The sequence below is a fragment of the Carcharhinus amblyrhynchos genome, chromosome 2 (assembly GCF_965287045.1).
Source record: "Carcharhinus amblyrhynchos chromosome 2, sCarAmb.v2.hapA, whole genome shotgun sequence".
Taxonomy (NCBI): Eukaryota; Metazoa; Chordata; class Chondrichthyes; order Carcharhiniformes; family Carcharhinidae; genus Carcharhinus; species Carcharhinus amblyrhynchos.
The window spans coordinates 30,814,326-30,826,212 of NC_137325.1; the positions used below are offsets into that span (position 1 = coordinate 30,814,326).

Consider the following 11,887-nt stretch of genomic DNA (forward strand, 5'->3'; position numbering starts at 1 on the left):
TTGAATTTCTTTTTCAGGTGGTGACAGAATTGTTTGACCTTGTTAGGTCCATTCATTCATTTGGACAGACAAGGGCACAGCACTAGGTATGAGTTTTAAAATGGTTTTCTTTTATTGAAAATAACTTTAAAAAATTTACATGACAGAAGAAAAGAAAAGCAAAGTTCGAGACTGACTTCTCAGCCAGGCCCTTGAACTGAATTCAACTTGAATCATTAAAATGCAGACTATATTTTAGTCCTCATCTTGTTATTGGAAGGGCTTTTCACAGGCTGCCTCTGTCTAGAAAAACAATCCTCGTATGCATTCTTGAAGGATATATAATGCAAGCAAATAACATGAGCAGTCAATTTTAGCTTAGCCAGCATGCCTTCTGATTTTGCATGTAGTCAAGCTAGCTACACTCTTTAAGCTTAGCAGAGTTAGTTAACACCTATCATCTAGCATTAAAATGTAATTGTGCATAGGCAGAAATATCTTAAAATGAAGCATTTGCATAGACTGAAAAAAAACAGTGCTACACATACACAGGATCCCTCAGATCTGGTGTTAGATTTTTTCTAAGATTTGTGAAGTGCTGAGAAATTTTGTTCTTTAACTGGGAGGACCAAAGGCCCAGTTTCAGTTTGACCACAGTCACTACACTGATCATGTGACAAGTCCCTGTCCCTCCTCTGCAGTTCACAATTCAGCTCATTGAATTTTGCACTTATGTCCATAAGAAAAGACAAATCTCGGAACCACACATTACCTGACAGCTCGCTGTACTCCTCATTTCTTGATTTAAGACAATTTCAGGGAGCAGATCTAAAAATCTCTGGAGAACTTTTCCTCAACTTAACCACTACCTCACACCTGCATGAAGGATTAGATCACTGTAGGTAGCATCAGGCTCAAGTCAGGATATGAACATGCGATGTTGCAGAGCGCTGGCACAAATGTTGAGTTGTCATGATGAGAAAAGTCAAGAATCTTACTTGCTAACGCCTGTTGGTGGATAAGTCAATGGTCATTGACAAAGAAGGGGAATTCAGGATCATTTCCGCAAAGTGCAACAAAGGCTGCACTGACATCCAGAATTGACAGTGCACCATCAGTTGTGATTGAAACCAGTTTCCTGATTGTAATGCTTTTCTCAGTCACATACCTTTTAAAATTTGTTGTAGACATTTTCCTCTCTTGTCCTCTGAGTGGCAAAAGAGTGAGGAAGTTCTTCTTCGTTTTTGCATCTTTGAATGTTTTTGTTTGCACGTCAATCAGCTGGACCATATCTGTCATGCCTACTGACTCAAACTGCAGTGAGAAACAGTCACAGCCTGATGTATTTGCTGAGACACATCCTTGGAGAACAATTCCACCCTTCTGGCTATGTTAAAGCGCCAAGCGACACGCTGTTGATGGCTGTCATCATTTCGTCTTTGTTTTTAAAGTTTTTGAACAAAACGTTGGCAGCAACCATAATAGCCTCCTTGACAATTTGGCCATCGGTGAACATTGTCTTATGTTTTCCTAGATGATACCTATGCGAAAAGATGCCTCTTTGCTAGCCTTGCCTTCAGCCACAGGTTTTGAAGAGTGACTTAGGGGCGGCACGGTAGCACAGCGGTTAGCACTGCTGCTTCACAGCTCCAGGGTCCTGGGATTGATTCCTGGCTCGGGTCACTGTCTGTGTGGAGTTTGCACATTCTCCTCGTGTCTGCATAGGTTTCCTCCGGGTACTCCAGTTTCCTCCCACAGTCCAAAGATGTGCGAGTTAGGTTGATTGGTCATGATAAGAAATTGCCCCTTAGTGTCCAGGGATGTGTAAGTTAGAGGGATTAGTGGGTAACATGTATGGGGGTAGGGCCTGGGTGGGATTGTGTTCGGTGCAGACTCGAAGGGCCTCCTTCTGCACTGTAGGGTTCTACGACTGTTGAGCTTGCAACATTCTCTTTAACTCCCCACCTTTCTTTGTCTGAAAGGTGTTGTTTGAAGGGAAATTTTGCATGCATTGTCTATTGATGCCATTCCAAAATGGCATCACAGGCTGGCCTGTGAGAGGGTGGGAACCAGATTGAAGAAGCCAAAATCCAGTGAAAAGCAAGTGAAGGTCAAAGTGAGGTCCAGTGAAGGAGCACGATCCCATCGGCAGCTTTAGGATGGCAGGATTCCTGGACAATTTCCGCTGGCCAGAATGTATTGACTGGGGAGAAAGCAGAAATACTGTTGCTTCGATAGTTGCCGGAGTCTTGTTCTTTACTGGTTGGTGGATAATTATAGATGCTGCAGTGGTTTACTCAAAAAATGGAGAAATGAATCTTGCTTTTCAGACGTGTGTAGTCATGTCAACCATAGTTTTTCTCATGATAAATGTTGTGTCAAATGGACAAGTCCGAGGGGATGGATACAGTGATGGCTGCCTGGGAAGAACAGATGCACAAATCTGGCTTTTTAATCGGCTTCATGCTAATGTTTGGATCTCTCACAGCTTCCATGTGGATCTTATTTGGGGCATATGTTGTGCCTAAGGTCAATGTGTATCCAGGCCTGGCTGTGTTCTTTCAGAATGCATTAATATTTTTTAACAGCTTGATTTATAAGTTTGGAAGAACAGAGGATGTTTGGGCATGAACTCTGTCCATCTCAGCACTGACTCAGGACATTCTGCACACGAACGATAATTGCAAATACAGACTGCTTTGTATTGTTGGCCAAATATTAATTCAAGTTGGTTTTAGATAAAATGTATTAAAGATAATTTCCAAAAGCTCATCCTTTTGTTTTATGAACATTTAATACTTTGTATTCTGATACTGTTTTGTGAATAATAGTTATATTGAGTCATGTAGTCATATTGAATCATCAAGTGGGGCAGCACGGTAGCACAGTGGTTAGCATTGCTGCTTCACAGTTCCGGGGACCTGGGTTCAATTTCCGGCTCCGGTCAATGTCTGTGTGGATTTTGCACATTCTCTTCATGTCTGCGTGGGTTTCCTCCGGGTGCTCTGGTTTCCTCCCACAGTCCAAAGATGTGCAGGTCAGGTTGATTGGCCATGCTAAATTGACCATAGATGCATAGGTTAGAGGATTAGTGGATAAAATATGTACGCGGGTAGGGCCTGGAAGGGATTGTGGTCGGTGCAGACTCAAATGGCCTCTTTCTGTACTGTAGGATTTCTATGATCTTCATATTCTATGATCTTTCTATATAAATAGAAGATGATGCACTGTTTGGCTGATCACTGTTTTATGACCGTTGCCCTGTTAAATTCATTGGGAAAATATGGATAATATATCAAATGTATGTTGCTACTATTATTGTTGCTACAATTACTGCTGCTGTGTATTTTTTTAAATCATTTTATGCTTCCGCCTAAAACCTTTTAAACTTGTAAACCTTTATGCTAAATATTTGTAGGTTTTCATTATTCCACTTAGTTCTTAAATTTTAAGCGCACTTATCTCACAGTCCAAAGATGTGCAGGTTAGGTGGATTGGCAATGTTAAATTGTCCCTTAGTGACAGGGGGACTAACTAGGATAAATGCATGGGTTACAGGGATAGGACCAGGGCTAGATTGTGGTTGTGCAAACTCGATGGGCCGAATGGCCTCCTTCTGCACTTAAGGATTCTATTCTACGATGATTCAAAATCCCCCTTTTACTCAAGGCTACACTCTGGTCACAAGTGAGATAAGTGGTCTTGCCTTTGACATTGTGAAAGGAAATTCACTGAGCCATTCTTGATGGAAGTAGTAGGTTTCTACCCTCTTGGATATCACTCACTCCTCGTTCATTATTTTGTTTTCATCCCGCCCTTACTCCATATTTTGGAGTCTGTAATTTGGCAGCCAATGAGCTGATTTGCTCATCATCATGAGCAGCCTGAGTTCCGTCCATTTCTGGCCTGGTTCTGCAGCCAATGAGCTGATTCACTCGTTATCACTGGAAACCGAAGTTCCATGGATTTTTGGTGCAATTTGATGGTCACTGCCACTCGACTTTGAGACTCCAGGATCGACCAATCAATCACGATTTACTATTTGGGATCACTGGACAAGAGACCTGTTCTGAAAGTACTCACTATGGAAATAGTCAACCATCTGCCTGTGGTGGCATAGTGGTTAGCACCGATGCCTCACAGTGCCAAGGATCCAGGTTCAACTCACGGCTTGGGATACTGCCTGTGCGGAGTCTGGGTGGGTTTTTTCTGGGTGCTCCAGTTTCCTCCCACAGTCTGAAAGAAGTGATGGTTAGGTGCACTGGCCAAGCCAAATTCTCCCTCAGTGTACCCAAACAGGCGGCGGAGTGTGGTGACTGGGGGATTTTCACAATAACTTCATTGCAGTGTCAATGTAGGCGTACTTGTGACACTAATAAATAAACTGTAAACTTACGAACCAGTGTGGAAAGAGAATTGGAAATTTAAATTAACTAATAGGTTGCAAAGATAAGCATTCTTTGTGTCCTTCACCTTGTTTTCAAGTTACTGTGAATAATCAAATTAGTTGCTCATATTTATAAATCCAGTGTAAACTAACCAGAGTCTTTATTTGGTCCCATTGAGAAGTGAGGTCCATCATCAGCAATAAACCCAAAATAGCATGTGAAAAATGATTTTTTATCATTTTAATAATCAAAAACATCAGCCTCACAGTAGCCTAGTGGTCCTGTTGCTGAGCTAATAATCCAAAGGCCTGGACTAAAGCTCCCAAGATACAAATCCAAATCCCACCATGAAGGCTGAGGAATTTAAACTCAATTAATTATATAAATCGGGAATAAAAAGCTGCTCTCAGTCATGTTGACCATGCAACCACTGGTCGATTATAAAAACACATCTGGTTCACTAATGCCCTTTAGGGAAGGAAATCTCATCCCGTCTGGCCTAGACGTGTTTCCTGGCTCACAGAAATGTGGTTGACTATTAACTGCCCTCTGCTATGTCCTGGCAAGCCACTCATTTATATCCAACCCCTATAGAGAAATGGAATAAAAGTGGATGGATCACCCAGCATCGAACTAGGCAGCTGAAGCGATAAGCTCACACCCTGCCCTCCTCACTAACATCTGCGGATTGGACAAAAATTGGGAATGCTGCCTTGAGTTAGATTCAAAATGGTGCCAGACTGTGGCGACTTCTTGTGAGCTGTCCCCAGCATAACCCCTAATTTTATCTTTCACCCTTGTTCTATGCTTTTAAAACTCTACTCGAGCTCTTAAACAACGCCACACCTTAGCTATGGCTGTAACACTACATTCTGCACCCTTTCCTATATATGGTATGCTTTGTCTGTATAGCACACAAGACAATACTTCTTGGTGTATATTCATACATGTGACAATAATAAATTAAATCAAACCCTTCACCCAATGTCCCAGACTTCTTCACCACCACTAGGGATGCCCTGTATCACTAAAAGACTGACCCTCAGATATGATGGCACACTGGTGCAGTGTTAGGATGGGATACTTCTGGAAGCCCTCAATATTGACTATAAACCCCATGATGTCTCATCATGGCGGGTCTAACATAGGTCAGGAAATCTCCTGCTGATTATTATCTTCCATCCTTCCTCACTGCTCCTTCATGTTGCATGTCACTTGGAAGAAATGCTGAGGGTAGCAAGGATACTGAATTTAATAGAGCACATCAATCTCCATCACCAAGAGTGGATTGATAGCAACACTACTACTGACCAAGTTCTAAAAGGACATAGCTTCCAGGTTAGGTTGGTAGCAGGTGAGGAGGGAACCAACATGAAGGAAAAACGTACTTGAACTCATCATCATTGGCCTATTTATCACACATGCATCTATCCATGACAGGATTGGTGGAAACGATCACCCCAGTGGTCTTATGGAGTTGGATTCTCATCTTCACACTAAGGATGGCATCATCACCTTGCTCAATGGCATTGAATCAGTATTGGCTCAAAACTGGGCATGCATGAAGCACTGCAGGCTACTGGTAGTAACAGGATAATACTTCAACACGATCTGTAATCTCATGTTTTGATTTATTCCTCGCTATACCATAACCATCATAAGAACATAAGAACATAAGAAATAGGAGCAGGAGTAGGCCATCCAGCCCTTCGAGCCTGCCCCGCCATTCAATAAGATCATGGCTGATCTGTCGCTGCTCAGTTCCACTTTCCCGCCCTCTCCCCATAACCCTTAATCCCCTCTCCTATCAACCAAGGCATCAACCCTGATTCATTGAGAAGTGTAGGAACATGCCTGGACCAGTACCAGGTATACTTAAAAATGAGGTGCCAGCCTAGTGAAGCTACAACACAGGACTACATGAACAACAGAAGCAGCATACTATAGAAGAGCTAGATGTGCCCATTAATGGCAGTGGACAATTAAACAACTAACTAGAAGAGGGAATTCCACAAATATTCCCATTCTCAATGATGACAGTGTCTGGTACCTGAGTGCAAAAGGCAAGGCAAGGCACTGTAGTGTTTGCCACCTTCTTCGGTCAGAAGCAGCAAGCGCATCATCTCTTCCTGCTCCTGAGCCCACTTTCAATCAACACAATTCAAGAAATGGTTGAATGCATTGGATAAAGCAAAGGCTAGGGCTCTGACAACACTCTGGCTGAAATATTGAGGCCTGTACTCTTGAATGAGCTGCTCCCACAGCTAACCTGTTCCAATGCAGCTGCAACAGAGGCACCTATCCAACAAATTGGAAAATTGCCTAGTTATGTCCTGCGCCCAGGACAAACCCAATCCAGCCAATTAACACACCAATCATCTGCTCACAATCATCAATCAGTAAAGTGTTGGAAAGTGTTGTGGATTGTGCTTTCAAGTGATATTTACAAATAAATTACTCACTGGTGCTCAGTTTAGATTCCAACAGGACTACTTGGCTTCTGACCTTATTACAACCCTGGTCCAAATGTGGACTAAAGAGCTGAATTCCAGAGGTGGGAAATCTCAGCTATGTGGAGTCATAGCTGGCATAAAGTATTTTGGTTGTGCTTGTTGGGGGCCAAACATCTCAGATGCAGGATATCACTGCAGGAAATCCTAAGGGCAAAGTCCAAGATACAACCATCTTCAGCTGCTTCAGCAATGACTTGCCTCCTATCATTGGATTAGAAGTGAGAATGTTTGCCGATGCTTGTACGGTGTTCAATTTCAACAGCAACTCCTCAGATAAGCAAGACCTGGCTGACATTCAGGCTTGGAATGGTTAAGTAGTATTTAACATTCATGCCACACAAGTGCTAGGCAATGGCCATCTCTTCCAAGAAAGAAGCTAACAAGCTAACCACCTCCCTTTGACATTCAGCAGCATTACCATCACAGAATCATTGATGTATGGGGTTGGGAGAGTCACCACTGAGCAGAAATCTAACCAGACCACACAAAGAGTGCAGAAAAGATTTACTAGGATGCTACTGGGACTTGGTGAATTGAGTTATAAGGAGAGGCTGGATAGACAGGGACTTTTTTCTCTGGACCTTATAGAGGTCTATAAAGTAATGACGAGCATAGACAAAATAGTCAATATCTTTTCCCAAAGGTAGGGGAGTCTAAAACTAGAGGCATAGGTTTAAGGTGAGAGGGGAGAGACACAAAAGTATCCAGAGGGGCAATTTTTTCATACAGGGGATGGTGAGTGTCTGGAACAAACTGCCAGAGGTAGTAGTAGAGGTGGGAACAATTTTATCTTTTAAAAAACATTTAGATCGTCACATGGGTATGATGGGTATTGAGGGATATGGGCCAAATGCAGGCAATTGGGAATAGGGGTTTAAAAAAAGGGTGGCATGGACAAGTTGGGTTGAAAGGCTTATTTCCATGCTGTAAATCTCTATGACTCTTTATAATTACTGTGGCTACAAGAGAAATGATGTGGAGATGCTGGCGTTGGAGTGGGGTAAACGCAGTAAGAAGTCTGACAACACCAGGTTTAAGTCCAACCAATTTATTTGATAGTAAACTCACAAGCTTGTGAGTTTACTATCAAATAAATCGGTTGGACTTAAACCTGGTGTTGTCAGACTTCTTACTCTGTTACAAGAGAAAGTCAGAAGTTATGAACACTGCCCACTGATTCCCCAAAGCCAGTACACAATCTACAAGGACAAGTTATGAGTGTGATGGAATATTCTCTATATTTTTGCTCCAATACACCAAAGAACAACATCGTCCAGGACAAAGCAGCCACATGACATGGACCCCATCTCCTTAAACATTTGATCCTTTCACTACTGGTGCATTTGAATAGCAGTGTGAACCATCTGCAGCAACTTGTCAAGGCTTCCGTGGCTGTGACCTCTCCCAGCTAGAAAAACAAGGGCAGCAGCTACATGGAAAAGTCACAACCTGGAATTTCCCCTCCTATCTGCACATCATTCTGACTGTAGAATTCTTACACAACATGGACTGTTCAAGAAGGTCGCTCACTACCAGTTTATTAACGGCATTTAAGGATGGGCAATAAATGCTGACATCATCAACAACATTAAATAAAATATCAAAGAGCAATAGAAAATACTGTGAATGCTTAACAAGATCATCCGAATTAGAGAGAGACAGACAGTGGTGGAGAATCCCTAATTCCTGGAATTACACCAAAAGAATTGACCCTTGTCTTGATGTGACCCTTGATCCTTTGACCTCTGAGAGTACAGGATCACTGAATTTATTTTTAGTGTTCCATTGAGAAAATGACACTCTTCACCTGAAATGTTGGCCTGGAATTTCCCAGCCATTCATGCCCTGCTGCTGCTACAACTGAGGATGGAGAGTTTGGCGCTTAGCCAAATCTCCATTCACTGCAGTGGGATGGAGAAAATCCTGCTGGTGTGAATGATCAGAAACCTTCTGCCATTAGCTCCAATATCCTCCTTCTGATGCACACTGACCATTTCAAGCTATCTGGGTGGAATTCTCCCGTCCTGCCTACCACGGAGTTGTAGCAGGCGGGACACGGACCATGCAAAGGTCCGTGGGTGGGATTTTCCAGTTTTGAGGTGAGCGTGGCTGGAAAATCCTGCCCTTTGTATCTTTGTGAGGACTGTAATTTCCCTTGCCCTCTCTCTTGCTTTGTATTTTTTTCTAATATTGTTTCTTTGCCAATTTGCGAGAATACCTTCCCCGATATTGATTTAGTTAGTTCCAACATTACCACTTTGAACCCAACTCATCTCTTCCCAACTTGATCTCCCATTGAACCAATCTTGAACCCCTGACCTTGCTCCTCCTCCCTCAGCAGCCTACTAATTAATACCAGAGCACCAATTGGTAATCTGTCCTAACAGTGAAAAGCGAGAGGTGCGAAAACAACCGCAGAGGACTGATTCAAACAAAACATGGACGCCATCTGGCTTCCATTTTTAAAAGAAACATTCATGTCATATTGTTGCTAACTGCCCAAACAAACACACATGCAGCCTTTGCATTCTAGTCAGTGAGCTGCTTGGCCGCAATTACATTCCTGTACAGAACAGTGTAAGTTCCCAGGACCCAGTCAAACATTCTGAACAGTCTGTGCAATACAGATATTGGAAAGCGCTCTGGAAGCTATATTTGCTTATTAAAACCGGATTTTAGCGAGATATATTTTCTTTCCAACAGCACCTTGGGCAGAATTTTCCAGCCAGGCTTGCCCCAAGACCAGGAAACCCCGTTTGAAGTCGATGGACCTTACAATGGTCCTGTCCTGCCCGCTATGATTCCTGTGGCTGGCGGGATGGGAAAATTCAGCCCCTTTTGTTAGTGTTGCCGTCTCTGGGCCCCATTCATATACTCGATATAATGATTTGATTTGCCAAGGACAAACTGTTTTACATCCATTTGGGTAAAACAAAATAGCATCAAAATTGTTTCTAATAATTTTTGTTGAATGCTCAGTCCCAGTCGTTTAAGTCGAGAGACATGATTAACTGAATGAAACATTTTAAGATAATTTTTTTCAGGAATGGCACAGTGGTTAGCATGGCTGCTTTCCAGCACTCTGAAAGCTTGTGGCTCATGCTACCACATAAGCCTGTTGGACTTTAACCTGGTGTTATGCGACTTCTTACTGTGTTTACCAACGCCAGCATCTCCACATCACGGCTACCATTGACGCTGCAAACTGCCGACTCCAAATGGAGAGGAGCTCCAAGAAGATCGCGCGTATCGACACAGATACCAAGTCTCTACAAGCAGTGCTCTGAAAGCTGATGCTACCAAATAAACCTGTTGGACTTTAACCTGGCATTGTGAGATTTCTTACTGTGCTTACCCCAGTCCAATGCCGGCATCCCCACATCATGCCTCACAACGCCAGGGACCCGCCTTGGCTGACTGTCTGTGTAGAGTTTGACGTTGTCTGCGTGGGTTTCCTCTGCGTATTCCTGCTTCCTCCCACATTCCAAAGATGTGCGTGGTTAGATTGATTGGCCAAGTTAATTTGCCTCGTCATGTGCACTTTCTCCTCGTGTCTGGTGGATTTCTTCTGTGTTTCCCCTGTTTCCTTCTACATTCCAAAGATGTGCGTAGTTAGATTGATTGGCCAAGTTAAGTTGCCTCGTTACGTGCACTTTCTCCCCGCGTCTGGTGGATTTCTTCTGTGTTTCCCCTGTTTCCTCCCACATTCCAAAAATGTGCGGGTGGGTTGATTGGCCATGTTAAATTGCCCCATAGTGTCAAGGGGGCAAGCAGGGTCAATATGTGGAGTTATGGAGATAGGGCCTGGGTGGGATTGTTGTCCGTGCAGGCCTCCTTTTGCACTGTAGGGATTCTATGAGCGGAATCATCCTGTGCTGCCCGCCACGGGGATTGTGGGAAGGGTGGACCATATAACGGTCCATTGACCTCAGGCAGGATTTTCTGTTTTTAATAGAAGTGCTCAACTCACATTCATAGATAACTTTGTTAAAATCATCCCTCTCCCAAAAGTAGAGTATAATTTACAGTAATGAGCAAGAAATAAGGATAAGTAATTTTCAGGGCTTTTATTACAGAGATTTATGAGATTACTTTTTTTGTAGCATGTCCAGAAGAGATGAAGAAAGATGTTTTTGTACTGAGGTTGATTATCTTGCCTGTGGAATGATTGACTGCCTTGGCATTAGATGGGGATTTCTTCATTCCCCAAATATATGGATTTGAAGTTCTGTGGAAGAGGAGACATTTGTAAATGTATCACTTTCTGATAGTGATATCTTAGAATTCTGAGGAAAGGAAAGCTTCAAACTTGGAATGGTTGCAATCTATACTTCATTATTTATTTCACTAGCGGAACTGGTACTTAATCAATGAAGTTCATGATTTGGGTCGCAATAAAGAGAGAGGCAATTCAGCACAGACTGAAGCTGGAAGAAAACTGTACAGTGAGAAATGCATCTGGTAGTGAAGCTCTGGGGGGAAAGCAAAAGCACTTTATAACTACTTTGTGGGAAAAACAAGATTTGTAACCAATAATTTAAACTGTATGTGAACTCCTCAGGGTGTACATGGAGACCAACAGTTAGCCCTCCAAATTGAAAAAAGATGTCCTGCTGTGTTTCAATGCGCAGATTCAACACCACTTTTATTTCAGATTCAACCGATTTCTGGTACTTCCAATGCCTTTATGAACTTTTCTCTTTTTAAAAGTTTGTTTGCAATAAGCAAGTGTTGTTGTCAAGAGCAGCATCCATGACCCGTTCCTCATTACCATAAGACATAGGAGTAGAATTAGGCCACTCGGCCCATTGGGTCCACTCCACCATTCAATCCTAGCTGATTTTTTTTCTCATCCCCATCCTCCTGCCTTTTCCCCATAACTCCTGATCCCCTTATTAATCAAGAACCTATCTACCTCTGTCTTAAAGACACTCAATGACCTGGCCTCCACCACCTTCTGTGGCAAAGAGTTCCACAGCTTCACCGCTCTCTGGCTGTAGAAATTCT

At 42.8% G+C, this 11,887-nt stretch overlaps 1 pseudogene; it reads left to right on the plus strand.

Annotated features, from left to right (window-relative positions):
* The first annotated feature begins 2,138 nt into the window (after nt 1-2,138).
* LOC145360482 (transmembrane protein 50B pseudogene) lies at nt 2,139-2,610 on the plus strand (annotated as a pseudogene).
* The last annotated feature ends 9,277 nt before the right edge of the window (nt 2,611-11,887 follow it).